This window comes from Tympanuchus pallidicinctus, unplaced genomic scaffold (assembly GCF_026119805.1).
Source record: "Tympanuchus pallidicinctus isolate F22 unplaced genomic scaffold, pur_lepc_1.0 scaffold14, whole genome shotgun sequence".
NCBI classification, from domain to species: Eukaryota; Metazoa; Chordata; class Aves; order Galliformes; family Phasianidae; genus Tympanuchus; species Tympanuchus pallidicinctus.
Window position 1 is genome coordinate 9,441,116 of NW_026294659.1, and position 14,662 is coordinate 9,455,777.

The window sequence follows — 14,662 nt, forward strand, 5'->3', positions numbered from 1 at the left end:
CCGCGCCGAGCTGTGCGGTGGCAGCGGGGCCGCGGGCGGCTCCGGGGCGGCGGGGGGGAGCGCGGGGAAGGGAGTGGGCAGCGGCCCCGGGAAAAGAGAGGGGAGCGGGGATTTAAAGGGACTCCCGCGCATGGGAGCGGCACCGACCTGAGTCCGTCCGCCCGCTGCGATCGGAGGAGCTCCCGGCGCGAAGAGGCGCCGTCAGAGGCGATTTATCTCCCGCCGGAGCGCGGGCTCCGCTTCCCGCATCGCCTGTGAGTAACAATGGCAGCTCTCAGCGGCTTTTCACGCTCTCCAGCGGACGAGCGGATCGCGGAATGTGCCCGCGCCCCGCTCTCACGGCCGCTCCGCCGCATCCCTCTCGGCCGCCGCCGCGCCTTGTGCCGCTCCGCCGGGAGCCGCTCCCCGCGCCCCCCGCCCTCCCCCGCCCGCCCTTCCCTTCGCTTTTCCATTCTCAGGACTTTGGCGCGCGGCCAGCAATGTCAGGAGGGGATGAAACTCGACACAGAGATCTCAACCCGGAGCGATTTCCTCCTCCCCCCTCCCCCGCCCCCGTCCCCCCCCCGAGCCCCGAAGTTAACTTTCAGCTACTTTGGCCGCTTTTCAGTTCGGAGAGAGGGGGAAACTGCAGGTCACCGCCGCCTGTTCGGCCCGGGCATGTGTTTCTTCCTTTCTTTCTTTTAAATTAAAAAAAAAAAAAAATAACAAAAAAAAACCTGCACACCGGGGCCTGAAATTCATCTGCGACCCGGGCGTGCCGCCGTTAACCCGTGTGTGCCCCGACCCACCGCTCCGGGACCCCGCACCCGCCCGCCCCGCAGTACCGGGGGAGCAGCGCTGGCAGCGGAGCCACGCTCACCCCGGGAGGATGCCTCAGCACTTTCTGTGTTCCGCGCTTCCAGCAGAAGGGAAGCTAATTCCTCCGCTGAGGGCCTCAATCAGGCATTTATTTGACACTCATGATGCATGAACGGCTAAACGCTCGTCTGAGCGGGGGATCAGCCGCTGCTTTATAGCCCGCGAGTTTTTTGATGCAGGTGAATTATGCTGATCCCTGAATGCCTCCTATTCCTGGGGGGAGGAGAGAGGGCGGGGGAGAGCAGAGTGGCGGCGGGGGGGGGGAGAGGGGGGGGAAGAGGTATGAAAACACAGAGGGGGACGCGCGGGGCGGCTGCGCTCCTTCATCTCAGCTCCGCACGCCCGGGAAACTCTGGGATCGGGGCTGTGGCCCGCAGCCCTCCCGCCCCGTCCCCCCCGGTACCAGGCCCGGTCCGCATCCCGCACCCCTCCGGGCCGCCCCGTCCGCGCCTCCCCGAAGGCACAATATGGAGAGGGGAAAGACACGGCGACAACATGGAGGGGGGGAGCCGAGGAGGAGGAGGAGGAGGGGAGAAACCATATGGAGCGGCGGGGAGGGAGGCGAGCAAGCCGGAGGAGCCGGAGGAGGCAGCGCGGGGCAGGGCGGCCGAGGCCCGGGGGCACGGAGCGCGGAGGCGGCCACGCGGTGGGGGATGGGGGGGTCGGTACGGCCGGTGCTGGGGGTGAGGCGGGAGTCCGCTCCGAGTCCGTGCCCGCGCTGCGCGGCCCCGCGCTCTGTGCCCATCTCTCCCGATCCCCTCCGGGGAGGTTTCTTCTTTTTTTACAGCTTCTCCTCCTGGCCTCTTTCCAACTGTTGTTCCAGGACCGAAAAAAATAACAATTAAGTAGGAGGCATGTCTTGTGACTCGCACAATCTCTCCTAACGCCCGAGTTCAATTTTACACAACATTTAATACAAATATTAAAAATCAATATATCAAGGGGGCTGTTAATGAAATGTTACAGGGAGTGTGTGCCGCCAGATAGGATTCGGTGGGAACGCGTGTGATGCAGCGAGAGCGGGATGCGGGCGTCTGCTTAATCCCCCCGCTAAAAAACAAAAGATAAAGGTGTTCATTAAATCATATCGAATCGAATTAAACTCTATCGCCGGGGCCTTCCAGCAGAACAGGAGCCTGAAAAGCAGGGGATGGAGAATGAATCTCAATGCGGCTCCCGACAACGGAACGAGAATCGGAACGCATTAAAAATAAATCAGAGCGCCGCTGTAGGTCACAACGCGAAGATAGGACGGTGCGGGAATCTCCGGACGGGCAGAGAGCCGGGGGCTGCCCGCAGGTACATCCCAGCACAGGGAGGGAAAGAAAGGCGGACTGCCTGAGCCGTGGGTGACTCGGAGGCTGCAGCACTCCTTACTTCTCTGGCAAGGGCCGATGATCCGCCGGCCCTTCCCCGGCTCCCGGGGCTGCAGTGTGCCCCTCGGCGCGCTGCCAAGCGACGTCCTGCTGGCTGCCGGCTGCGCCCGCCTTCCCCCGCTCTTTGCCCCTCTCCTCCTCCGCCCGGGCCGCTCCCTGCTCTCCCCGGCTTGGCCGCGATGCTGTCCTCCAGCCCAGCCCCTCGCACTGCTCTGCGATGCCCCCGATCCCTCTCAGCAGCCCTTCGCAGCAACCCTTCAAAATCGCAGAGCTCGAGGATGAGAGGACGTTGCCAGCCCCGACGGCACATCCGCACTCACCACGGTCTCGGAGCACGGCTGCGAGACCCAGACAGGAGGCTGCGGGGTTGCTGCGCTCTCTGCCGAGGCGCGGAAGGGAGACGAGGGCCCCAAAGGGAGGCTGGGCCTCGGCCCGAAGCTCCACTCACTCCCAGCGTCCCGCAACCCGAGCCCAGACCACGTTCTGCTCCGTTAAGAGCCGAGGGCAGCGCCTGCAGTGCCCGCCATAGGGCTCTGACCGCCAGGCCTGCCCCCGCCGCGGGGCCGCTCAGCCCGGGCTCTCCTCCAGCTCCGGCTCAGCTCCCCGAGCTGCTCGGGGCCGCCGCTTGGACTTCGTTCTCGGCTCTCCCGCTCCGGCCCCCGGGACCCGCTCGCTTCGCCCCCTCCCCCGAGGCAGTGCCGGGCCCGTCCTCCTGTCCCCGCAGCCCCTGAACGGCGCAGCGCGGGCCGAGCCGGGAGCGTGTCTGCAGAGGGAGGCAGAGCCGAGGCAGAGCCGCGGCAGCGCTGCTTTCCCCCGGCTCCCAGCGGCCCCCCCCGTATGCTCTCTGCTGTCAGACGGTTTCCCGGCGCTTCGCGATCGTGCTGCTCCGTTCCCTCCCCCCATCCCTCGCCCTTCTCTCTCCGCCCCCCGGGGCCGGGCCGTGCGGCACGGCAGCGGTTACGCGTGCAGCGGCTCCGGAGCGCGATAAACAGCCCCGGCCCCGCGCTGGCCCCGGGCCCGCCGCCCGCTGCGGGGAACAGCCGCTCTGCCCTGGGAGCTGCGCACTGCGGAGCCGGGCCAGGGGCTGGGGGGGGGGGCGGCGTCGGCGGCGGCGGCGGCTCCGTGAGGCCGTGCCGCGGGGCTGCGCTGCCGGGAGCGCGGCTCCTGCTCCGACCTGAACCCGCCGCTCTTCTGTTTGTTTATTTCCCGGCCGCGGTGGCCGGCTGCCAAGCACGCGGACCTTTCCTATTAAAAACCCATTTCTCTTGCCCTGCGCGGAGCGGTTCTTCACTCGCTGCGCTCCGTTGTGCCGTTAACGCAGCGCTGCGCAGCGCAACCGGGGCCGAGGAGGGGGGGGGGCGGGAGGGTGGTACCGCAGCCCGGGGAGGCGATGCCCGGCCCAGAGGCCCCTCGCCTTTATCGGACGCCTATCCCGCAGCACGGAGTCGGCGCTGCCTCTCTGGCCGGGGCTCCTTGCGGGGTGGCTCCCGGCCCTTCTCCTCCCCGGGGTGTCTACCCGTCGGTCGGGGCGAGAGGATCCAACAATAAAGTAGATTGAAATAAGTCTGCGGTTGGTGAGTTTCCAGCGATACTTAATGGCACTCGCAGTAAACAGTCCCTCTCTGTGCTAGCGGGGAAAATCATCCAGACACAAGCGCATTCCACCCCCTTTAGGGCTCCCTGGCTGTTATTATAGTTATTGCATTACTCTGGTGTAAGCCTTTTGTAACTAAGCTTCTATAAAGCCCCGCTTACAAGCGCCCTGATTAGAATTTTCCTTGCCAGCAACCAAAGGCCACCCGCTTTCCAGTGCTATACAGAGGGAGCCGTCAGCAGCCACCCCTCTGAATGTGCGCTTTGTTCCTGCCAACAAGGAAACGAGTGGGCTTCCACTGGGGAGAATGCGGCCCTTCTGTCGCAAGGAGCTGGGGGGCACCGGGCCCGGCGGCGGCGGACGGGTCACGGGACCGCGGGGTGCGGGCCGCCCCTGATCCGGGAGGGGAAGGGAAGGAAAGGGGGGGACGCGGGGCGATGCTCTCCCAGCACCCGGCCGCAGGGCGAGAGCACAGGGGGACAGGGCGAGCGGCGAACCGCAGGCACGGAGCGGTCACCTCGCCGCGTCCAACGCCGGCTCCAGTACCATAGAGCAGGGACGGAATGCCAGGCTTTCGCTTTCACGCAGGACGCAGGATGTGTGTAACACGGAGCATTTCTCAGCTCGTCTGATTTTTAACTTCCTCTAAAACTCTGTGTTGTTTTTTTTTGTTTGTTTTTTTGTTTTTTTTGGGGTTTTTTTTCCCCCTCTCCCTCTGTTCGGAGAGCGGCAACGAGAGGCCGAGAGGAAGCACGCTGCCGCCGTGCGAAATGCGGACCATGTGTGGGAGCGATGTGCCCGGCGGCACCCGGTGGCGAGCTGGTGACAAGGCAGGGCCGGGCCGGGCTTCCCTGCTGAGAGCCGCCGTCCTAGGGCGGTCCAGCACCGCCGGTGCCATACCGACTTATGGCCGTGCGGCGTTCCCGTGTTGATCGGGATTCTTTCGGTCTGAGGCTTTCACGATGTGCTTTGTGTTCGCCCACCTCGAGGCTCTGCGGGCAAAGGGTTAAATCGTCGGAGGGCTCGAAGGAAGCAGCCGAGTTTCAGCGAAGAAAAAAAAAAAAAAAAAAGGAAAATAAAGAAAGGTGGAGGGAGAAGAAAGGAGTGGGAGCGGGGAGAGGCGAGGGCCGCACGATGCCCTGATCATCCTTCTGGCTGCTGGAGAATAATAATTAATCCCAATCGTAACCCGCGGCCTTTCTCTCCTATTGGGCTTTGCCAGGAAGCGCCTCCGGCCCTGGGGCTCCCCGTTCCCTCACCGCCTCCCCCCTCCCCGTCCCTTCCCTTGGCAGTGAGAGGAGAAAGGGCCGCCCTGCCCACCGCCGCCCGTGCTCCTCCGGTCGCGGCGCACAGCTGTGGCAGCGCGGTGCCTCCTCCAGCTCTCTCCCGGCTCCGGCTCGGTACCCTCCTCCTCCTCCCCCTTTGTTCTCCCCCCTCCGCCTTTCCTTCTCTTTAAATAGATTTCTAGGCGCTGCCTGGTGGAGAGCGGCTCTCCGGAGAGCGCAGCTATCGCTTCCCCGCCGCTAACCTCTCTTCCTCCCTTCTCCGAGCACAACGCGATCCCGAGGCCGAGCAACCTGCGCTGGGAAAGATAGAGAAAAGCACAACTGGGGCCCCCCGGCTCGTGCACAACCGCGTGTAGAGGGAGGGCTCGGGTTGACCCTCCCTAATGAAGAGGGCCGAGGGCAGCGGGGAACCCTTCCCAGGCTGTACCCCCCCCCGCACTGCCCCGCACCCGGGGCGGAGGGAGGCCGAAGACAGAATGGGGCGCGAGGAGGCGAAGTGCCGCCCGGAGAGCTGTTGTGACAGATGCTTGGCTTCGATGGTGAGAGAAGGAGTTAAAAGTGAGCGAGCTGCTTGTCGATGGAGCCGCTTCCCCGAGCGGCTGGCTGGAAAGCCGTCCATCAGCAACCAGTCCGACCTGCCCGTGATAATATGCGATCAACACCAAATCACCCCCGCCAGGCACGATCCATCATCGCCGCGATGCGATGGGCCCTTTTATGGCTGTGTCTACGCGGGGGGCGGGCGGGGGGAAGGGGGAGGGAGCGGAGAAGAGGGAGCGGGAACGCGTGAGTGGGGAGGGGGGCATCCGCCGCAATAGGAACCGCAGCCCCCCCGGCTCCTGGAGCGGCGGAGCCGAAAGTTGCCGGGCCGGGGCTGCGCCTGGCAGCGGGCCCCGCCGCCTCCGCCTGCCATCAGCCTCCCCTCCCCCTGCCGGCTCCTCCGGGGCGAGCTTGACTGGCGTTAAATTAATAATTAATCGGGTGAAATTGATTAAAGGGCTCTGCGCGCGATGGGGCGCGGGGAGAGCCCTTCCCCTCCTCTCCGGCAGCGGGGAGCTGCCGGCCCTCGGAGCTCCAGGGGCGCCCGGCCCGAGCAGGAAGGAAAAGGGCGGCGGGGAGTGGGGCGGGGGAGGAAGGCGGTGGCGGCGGCGGCGGCTGCAGCAGAAGCAGCAGCAGCTTCGCTGGTGGCTGCCTGCAAGCGAGAGCGGCGGCAGCAGCAGGCGAAGGCTGGCCCCAGGCTGGCTCGGCTCCGCGCATCTGGGAGTGCGTGTGCGTGTACAAAGCCGGAGCCCGGGAGCTGCTCGAGGGCGGTGCTCGGCACCACAACACCAACCTCCCCCACCCTTCTCTGCCCCCCCCCCCTCCCTTCCTCCGGCCGAGATCACTCTCTGCCACGGAAGGAATGGGGAACCGCAGGGGACGCGGCCGGGCCGGCGCACGCCTCAGCTGCAGCCCCGCCGAGGTGGGAAAGGGTTAAACGTTGGCGGGGGCCGGGGGATGGGAAGCGAAGGGAGGGGGATGCCGAGCGCAGGGAAACCACAGCGCACCTGGGCTCGGCTCGGGAGCCGGAACGAGCCGCCGTCTCCTCCTCCTCCTCCTGCTCCCTCCCTCCCTCCCAACCGCGCGGTGCCCGCCCGGACCGGATCGCGGCTCTATCACCGCAGCAGCGGAGCGCAGATCTACCGGTCCTATCGGCCGCTCCTTCTAACCCCAGTGACCCAGATAACGCTGCAGCCTCGCCCCCATTCCCGCCCCGCAACGCGCTGGGGCCCCGAGCCGCCTCCTCCTCCCCCCCCCGCTTCCTCCCCGGGAGCTGCGCGGCCGCCCCGGCGCTGCCCTCCGTCCGCAGCCCCTCCCGGCCCCTGCGGTGGGGCACCCTCGCCGGGCCTCGTTCCCTCGGGTCGGGGCGGTGCTGCCATCCCCCAGGGCCGACCCGGGGTCATTGTTTGCCTGCGCGGAGCCAGCCCGCCGTCAAAATACCAATTAAAACCCAAACAAACACCCCGAGCCGGTCTTTCCTGGACACGCAGGTCGGAGCCACAGCAGCCCCAGCGTTGTTATTCCTGGGCTGGAAATAGCCCTGGCTCCGCCCTGACAATCGCCTGTCAGAGGCCTCTCCTCTCCCCTCCCGGAGGCCCTGCCCTGCCCCTCTGTATTTACTTTGGAAGTGTGTGCGCGGACGGGAGCGGCGCGGTGCCTCCTGCCCGGTTCCCCCTGCACACGGGCTGTGGCGGATCCCGTCCCCGCTCCGCGTGACCCGAGATAACCCGGCCGGGGGGGGCACAGGGCCGGCGCCGACGGGGGAGGGCACGGAGAGCCCCTCGCTGCGGTGCGCGGAGAGGTACGGGGGACAGGAGCCCCTCGGTTTAGGGGCGGCCCGTGCTCCACATCGCCCTGCCGGGAGATGGGGGGGGGTCGGCGGGGAGATGGCAACGGGGCTTATACCGCCACGAGGGCCGAGCAGCGAAGTTATCACCAGCCGTGACCAAAATAAATGCCTGTGATAAAAAAGCCCTGACAGCATGATCCATTATGCGGGTGTCACCGCGTACAACGAGGTTCAATCAGATACGTCGGTTGCCGTGGACAACGGGGGAAGCGGCGGTACCGGGCTGACTGCTTTGCCGGAGAGGCGGCCGCGCTGCCCTAATGGGGGTCACACGGTGCCATCTGCACAGGGGTGGCCCGGCGCCGCTGCGAAGGCACTGAGCGCGGCCCCGCGGGCTGCCCCGGCCCCTACGACGGCACGGGCCAGGCCCCCTGGGGCGACCGCGAAGCCTCCCGTCTGGGCTGCTCGGCACGGCTCCGCTCGGCTCCCCGTGTCCCTCAGCAGCCCGGGGCGCGCCGCGGTAATCACGGAGCGTTTGTTCCGTGCGGCGCAACCACCGCCTCCCGAGCGCTGCCCTGTTATTAGCGGTGAGAGGCGAAGGGGGAGGGCTGCGCTCTCGCTGCAGGCTCCGCGCTGCTGCACGTCCTCGCCTCCGGCGGAGCCGAGTGCAGGTGCCGAGCGGGGGCCGCAGGGGCCTCGGGGTTAACGAGGGCTTAGGGCAGCGGGCTCGCGCACCACATTCCTACAGAACGCCTCCCCCGAAGAGGGGGCCCGAGGCCAGACGGTACCTTTCGGCCCCGGCCTCTCTCCGCCGCCCCCGGGGTTGAGGACGCGACCTCAAGGCATAAGGCACGGCCCGCGGCGGGGTGCCCCCCCTCCCCGCAGCCCTGGCTCGTAGTGCCCAACATCCCGGTGCGGGCGCTGCGTGGCTGCGCTACGGTCCCGAGCAGCAGCACGATGCTGCGCCGCCCCCCCTCCCCTCCGTCACGATTTAATGCTTTCCATGTTCGTCGGCAACTGCGCTTCCGCAGAGGAACCCCGGCGCGCTCTCGGCCCGGCGCTGCGCTGTATTGTGGCGAGCGAGGCGCAGCCGGAGTGAATCCATTACGCCGCGATCCGACAGCACAGGTTTCTGCGGATACCCTCTGATTTACATTTAAAACAGCGCTCAGCCATTGTCTGCCAGCCGGGAAAGAAAACACAGCCCCGTAACTTCCAATGACCTTCAAAGAAACGCAATTAACTGCTGCAATTATCGGTGCACGCCTTGTAGAAAAAAAAAAGACACAGGTGCTCGCCTCGCTGCTGTTTCACCTGGATAAGCAGCCCGTCTTCTTCTCTCCCCCCCACCCCCAAACGTACACCTCTGCAGCTCCCAAATACAGGATCCCCCCGGCTGAGAACAGCGCGGCTTCGTCACACGGCCGCACGCAGAGCTCCGCTGTTCTCGGCCGCCGCCGGCGGGATCTCTTCGCGGCTCCATAAAGCGCTGCCACCCCCCACCCCCTCCGCCGCCCCGATACGGAACTCAGGTTAATGGGGTGGGCTCAAAGCCGTGCTCCCCTTCACCCCGAACGCCAGTGATCTGCGCCCATCGACCCTCGGAGACAATACACCGAGCCCCCCCGGCCCCAGGAAGCACCACCACGGGGAGCGGCACCGGGGGTGGGGAGGGGGGCTGTCCGCTCTCGGTTCTCCCCTCTTTTGCGCACGCACACACCAAATAAATAAATAAGGAGGCGGCTGGAGCCATCTGGGGTTGGATGGCTTCTCATCTCATTACAGAGCATTAGGAGAAACAGGCAAATATACAGCTATTAAAATTAATCGCCTCGCGCTGTCAGCTGAACATAATGGAAATTATTTATAGGCTGCCTGCGATGCCGCGCTCGTCACGGAGGCGCGGTGCGGAGCGCTCGCGGCTCTCGGCAGCGAGAGGCGTGCGGGGCCCGGCCCGGGCCGGCCGAGCGCAGGCGGTGGGGCAGGGGCTACGGAGTGAGCCGCTCTCCGCGGGTACGGGTGTTTGGGCCGAGCAGAGAGGAAGCAGCGTGGGTTCCCGTAAGGCCGCGGGGTCGCCCCGGCGCAGCATCCCTGGGACCGGGAGGAGCCCTCCGGAGGGAGATCCCCCCCCGTGAGGGCTCTGGGGGCTGCGGGAAGGGGCGCGGAAGATCCGCCAACAGCTCGCCGCCCGTAGATGAGATGCTAATTGGCGGCCTTTCCGCCGCTGCCCCTGGAGCGGCCTTTCCGAGCTGTTGGCTTCTGCTCGGGGGGGAGACGGGGGTCTCTTCCGCTCGGGAAGAAAAAAAAGCAAAGCAAACCAATGGGCTTGCCGATGCCGAGCGGAGCCGGCCTGTTTTTCCTACCGAGAAACAGAGAGCGTTACGGAAGCAGGAAAGCGCTGCCCCTGCATTTCCCACTCTGCACGTCCTCCCTCCCCCCCTCCACAGCCGCGGAGCGCCCCACCGGGGCCGAGAGCCGCCGGGCGGGGGCAGAGCGCAGGCGGTGCGGGAGCCGAGAGCGCTGCTTCGGCGGTGCGGGAGGGCAATGGTTGAGTACAGCCGTCCCTGTGCTGCCCGCCCGAGGCTCCGGAGCCTCAGCGGGTAATTGACGGTCTCGAACCCAAATTGAAACGTGTTAACAACAACGCCGCGCATCCTAGGAGCTGCCCGGGAGACCGCCACCTCACGCTCTTTATATATGATTTGAATCCACCGGAGGGAAGTGGCACGGAGCTTGGGGAGCACGTTTCCCCTACCTGTAAATCAGCGCTTAGCACCGCGTTCGGGCAGCGGCAGCTCCGACGCATACAGCGGGAGGATCGCAGCCATTCCTCCTCCCACTGCCCTTGCAGCACTGTTTCCACACCGCCCCGAGCCCTCCCGTGGCCCCCCCGTGGGGCGGCGTCGGCCCACGCGTGTCCGCTGGAAACCCCCTCCCCCAGTGCTCCTTTAACCGACCCCCCCCTTAAGGGCATTTGCCGTCTCCGCAGCGCAGATCGGGTCTGGGCAAGGAAAGAGCCAACTCGTGCCGGAGCGGTTGGACGTGCCGAGGCAGCACAGCGCTGGCAGCGCTCCCCGGGAAAGGCTCCAGGGCCTCCCACCGCCAGCCGCAGCCCTTCCATCCGCAGCTGCCACCATCCCTTTCCCGCACCTCAGGAGCAGCTGGAGCCCCGCGGCGCGACCCTGCCCCGGAGGCAGCGGTGCCGCCGAACTCGTGCCGAAGTCACAGCGGGCGACCGGCAGATGGAAAATCCCCGCTCTTCCCGCACAGGAACACGTCGGGAACGGGCAGAGCGGTGCCTAAGCGCGGACGGAGATCGCCGTGGGATCCCTCCCTCGTGGCCCGCCCGCACCGACCCTGGAGCTCCTGCCCCCGCGTGGACTCGGCCTCATCTGAGGACGGAGCCGCCGAGGAGAAGCGATTTCTGAAAGGCGGTCCCGGGCCGGGCTCGGGAAAGGGCTGCGGGGTACGGCTCCTGCCCGGCACCGCGCCGCGGCTCTCGCCCACGCGTGAACTCGCTGAAAGTCACGCAGGCACGCCGCGTGTCCCGTGTCACACGCTGCCTGTCCCCCCGCCGGAGCCACGCACACACGCCGAGCCCCACGCGCACGCACCGCCCACCTCTTGGCAGCGCGCACCGAAGGGCTCTCACGCCGCAACCCGCACCGACACCGATCCGCACCCTCACACGGGGCCGCGTCGGGGCTGCACCTGCCGTAGGGCTCCCCGCCCTGGGACGCCCCGTCCCCTTCCTTTTGCACCCCGGCCCCGCACACCGTGGCGGGTGGTGCCGGCGGTGCCGCGCCGTGCGTCCGACAGCTGCGGCGTGCCGGAGGCGGCCGGGGAAAGGCCAGCGGCGCCCGGGGCTCGGGCAGAGGCCGCGGCTGATCTCTTGGCAGAGCCGCGAGCGGTTTGGCCGCCGCAGCCGGGAGGCCGGCCCGGATTATTCATCACGGGCAGGCGAACACAATCCTTCCCCCTCCCCCTCCGCCGGCCTTGAGTATTTCGTCCCGGCCGCGCAAACGATATTCAATTCGTGTCCTCTTCCGTGCCGGCACCGAGGAGCCTCCGGCTGCCAGAACGGCGCACGGCGGCGGCGTCCCGGTTCCGTGCGGCCGCAGAGGGACCGGCGGGGAGCGACCGCTCCGCAAACCGCACAGCCGCGGCCCCCGCGGGGCGGCCCGCTGCTCGTAGTGCGCCCGCGCCTACGGCAGGCAGCTGTGCGCCGCGGGGCTCGGAGGCCCCGGTAGCGAGCCGAAACCGAAATAAAAGCACGCTGCGCACATCCCGCGACTGCCCGGGCACAGGGTCGCGATCATCCTCACCCGCAACCCCCCCTCGCCGACCCCGCTCTCGCGGGGGCTTTCTGCGCCCGGCTCGGCAGCGAACCGGCCTTCCCTCGCCCCCTGTTGGAAAGCACCGCATGGTGCGGGGCCGCGCTGCCGTCTCCCGCGAGCGCAGGAAACGTGTCCGGTCCGATCCGCGAGCGGCTGCGAGGCGACGCGGCTCCGAGTCTCTTTCCCAACCCCGTCCCTATTCCTTCCCTTCCCCATCCCCATCCCCGCCGACTCAGCAGTGCAGCAGTGCGCATATCGCTCGTAAGACAGGATATTTAAAGCTTAACTCCCTGTTTATTTTCGTCCCAGACCAAAGGAGCTCGGCTGCCTATTCGGGCAGCTATTCAGATGCCTGCCCCGACCGAGCCCCGAGGTTATTAATTTCCCGAGGCTACTCGGTGTCTCCGCCCCGGCGCAGCGGGACGCGGCGCTCCGGCGTCGTTCGGGGCCCGGGGATGCGATTGGGAATCGCGGTGCTTCGCAGCCACTTGGCGTTTCGTTACTACGGGAGGAATCAGCCTGCAGCCATACAGCGTCGTTACGTAGAGCAGTATCGATTTTCGAGCAGTGCTCCCCACCGGTTTAATTGTTTTTAGGAATGTCAATTGCAGCTCTCACGTTCCCTGAATTCATCAGCGCTCACATGACGAACCCCATCGTCGCCCGAATTCATAGGGCTGCCCGGCCCTCGGGCTGCTTTCAGCAGAGCCCTGCAGCGCTCTCCTCCCCAGCACACACCTCCAGCCCATCCTGCCTTACGGTCTCAAAATGAATGCACCGAATAAATACACCCCGAAATTAGTCACCGTTCCCGGTTTCGGGTTTTACAGCTCAAAATCCCCATTGCGACGCCGACAAAAAAAAAAAAAAAAAAAAAAAAAAACAAGGCACACCGAAGACTCTTCGAGTCTTTAAAAAATAATTAGGAAGAAAAACAAGCCGAAGCCGAGCCGATGCTGCTGCTCGGGGCTCCGCTGAGAGCCAACAGACGCCCTGCATCCCGGCCCCCCGCCATCCCGCGTGTGCCCGCCCGCCCCTGGCGACCGACGCCGCGAACACGCGTGGGCCGTCGCGGGGACTCCCGGCAACTCCCGGCCTTCCGCGGCTCGGAGCGGCACCGCGGGCGCCGAAAGTTTCCGCGCCGCGAGCGGAGCCGAGCGACAAACTCCGACTAGGAGAAGCCCGGGGCCAACCAACGCTCCGCTCAGAGCCCACGGGCACGGCTCCGTCCCGCTTTAGCCTCCCGCCCTCCCCTACCGACGCTGCCCTCGGGAACGGGGTCCCGTGAGGCGGAGGGTCGCGGCCGAGGGAGGCGGCTGTACGACCGTTCCCTCCCGTTGCTCTGCCGTCCCCTCTCGGCCTCAGCCGGCACTACACGCCCGGCCTCCCCATATCCTCCCCCCGGCTCCCCCCAACCCCCGGGGAGCGCGCTGGGCCGCTCCTTCCTGCCACGCAAAGGCGCGTGTGTGTTAATCCTCGGCCGCTGCCCGCCGGGCGCAGCTGTCGCCCACACGCCGAGAGCGTTCCCCCCCCCGCCAACCCCGGGCCGCTGTGCTCCATTCCGCTCCCGACAGCCCCGCCGCGGGCTCTCCCGTCTCTCCGGTGCCGCGCTCCGCGCTGGGAGCCAGGGGGAGGAAGGAGGCCACCCCCCGGCAGCGCTTCCCCGGTCAGAGCTGCACCCCCTCGCAGCGCTGCCGCCTTCCCCCGGCACGGTACGGCACCGCGGTGACACCCGGCGCCTCATTGGCCGCGGGAGCCGAGCCGAACTGTGCCGTGCCACGCCGTGCCTCGGGCAGCCCTCGGCTGCTGTTTGTTTTGTTATCAAATCAATTAAGCTGCTGCTCTCCTCTGAAACGGGGGCGGGGGGGGGGGGGGGGGTCACGCAGCGAAAGCGCGGCCACTCCTTTGGCACCGTCTCAGCAAAGCGAAGAGCTCCTCCTGTTGGAGGAAAGCTTTCCTGGCGGACGGAAACCCCCCCCTGTACGCGAGCGATTTCGGTTTTTTATTGCATTTCGTGCTGCGTTGCTTCGCTTTGCGTTACACTGCGCTGTTTTATTGTAGCCCGCCCATTGGGAAGATCCTTGCTGGCTCTCAGGGGATTCAAATCAGTCTTTAATGCGGGGTGGCTCCTAACGTGGGCGCAGCAGAGCAGGGCACGGCGATGGGGCAGCTCACAGTGAGCACAGGACAGGTGCAGCTGATAATACTACTGCCAAGGCACAGCGTGGTGGTATAAAACCACTCCTGTGCATCCACACCAAAGGAGTGGAACTCAGTGGAGCCGATAGCTGCGATATTAAAGTGCCAACAAAACAACAGTTTGGAAAGAATTGCAAGGAAATTTTGTTACTGATACTCTGTGCAATAGTGGAGGAGTGCTGGGGGGGAGGGCTGGGAGCCACATGGGCTTTTTGTGTTTCTGATGGTGGGATGTACCCTGAGCAACTTTGATGGACTGCTAACAATGTTTTTGGTTTGGTGGGATTTCTGTGCAAACACTGGCAGATGGCGTGGGTGGCTCATGTGTTTTCATTTCTCTGTTCCTTCCATGGCATCTTGCAAAGCCTGAGATCTTCGCGTATCACCTCTCATTCCATATCACATCTTTATCTGGCCTCTCCTTACCCAGACTACGCCCTGGGCTAATGCTACATCCCCTTGGTCCTAGAGCCCAGACAGCCTCTTTCTTTCTGTTTGCTTAGCGAAGCAGTGCGAAGTGTTCAGGCATCACCTGACAGCAGACAAGGTGTTCAGATGGAGAAGGGGGCACGAGCAATGCGGGTTTGTAACTGCAGCCAGGATCTGGGTACTGTGTTTGCAAGGCACAGGTGCGAGGCGCTGCAGTGCAGGTTTGCAGTGTGAGCCAGAACAGGAACCAGCTC

General features: G+C 65.9%; 1 protein-coding gene and 1 long non-coding RNA gene across 6 annotated transcripts in view; both read right to left on the bottom strand.

The window, feature by feature from the left end:
* Positions 1-368, bottom strand: part of BCOR (BCL6 corepressor) — a 58,909-nt gene extending 58,541 nt beyond the window's left edge. For 3 of the 5 annotated variants that reach the window (XM_052673936.1, XM_052673934.1, XM_052673929.1), the window contains exon 1: positions 148-368. The gene's annotated coding sequence lies outside the window, so the exon portion shown is untranslated. The remainder of the gene's footprint in view (positions 1-147) is intronic. The other 2 variants (XM_052673935.1, XM_052673933.1) reach the window with 1 other exon arrangement.
* Positions 369-4,486: 4,118 nt separating this feature from the next.
* Positions 4,487-6,700, bottom strand: LOC128076460 (uncharacterized). The gene is made up of 2 exons (XR_008204384.1): positions 6,662-6,700; positions 4,487-5,405 (listed from the first exon to the last, which is right to left on the bottom strand). It is a non-coding gene; the product is annotated as an uncharacterized LOC128076460 (long non-coding RNA).
* Positions 6,701-14,662: the final 7,962 nt, after the last annotated feature.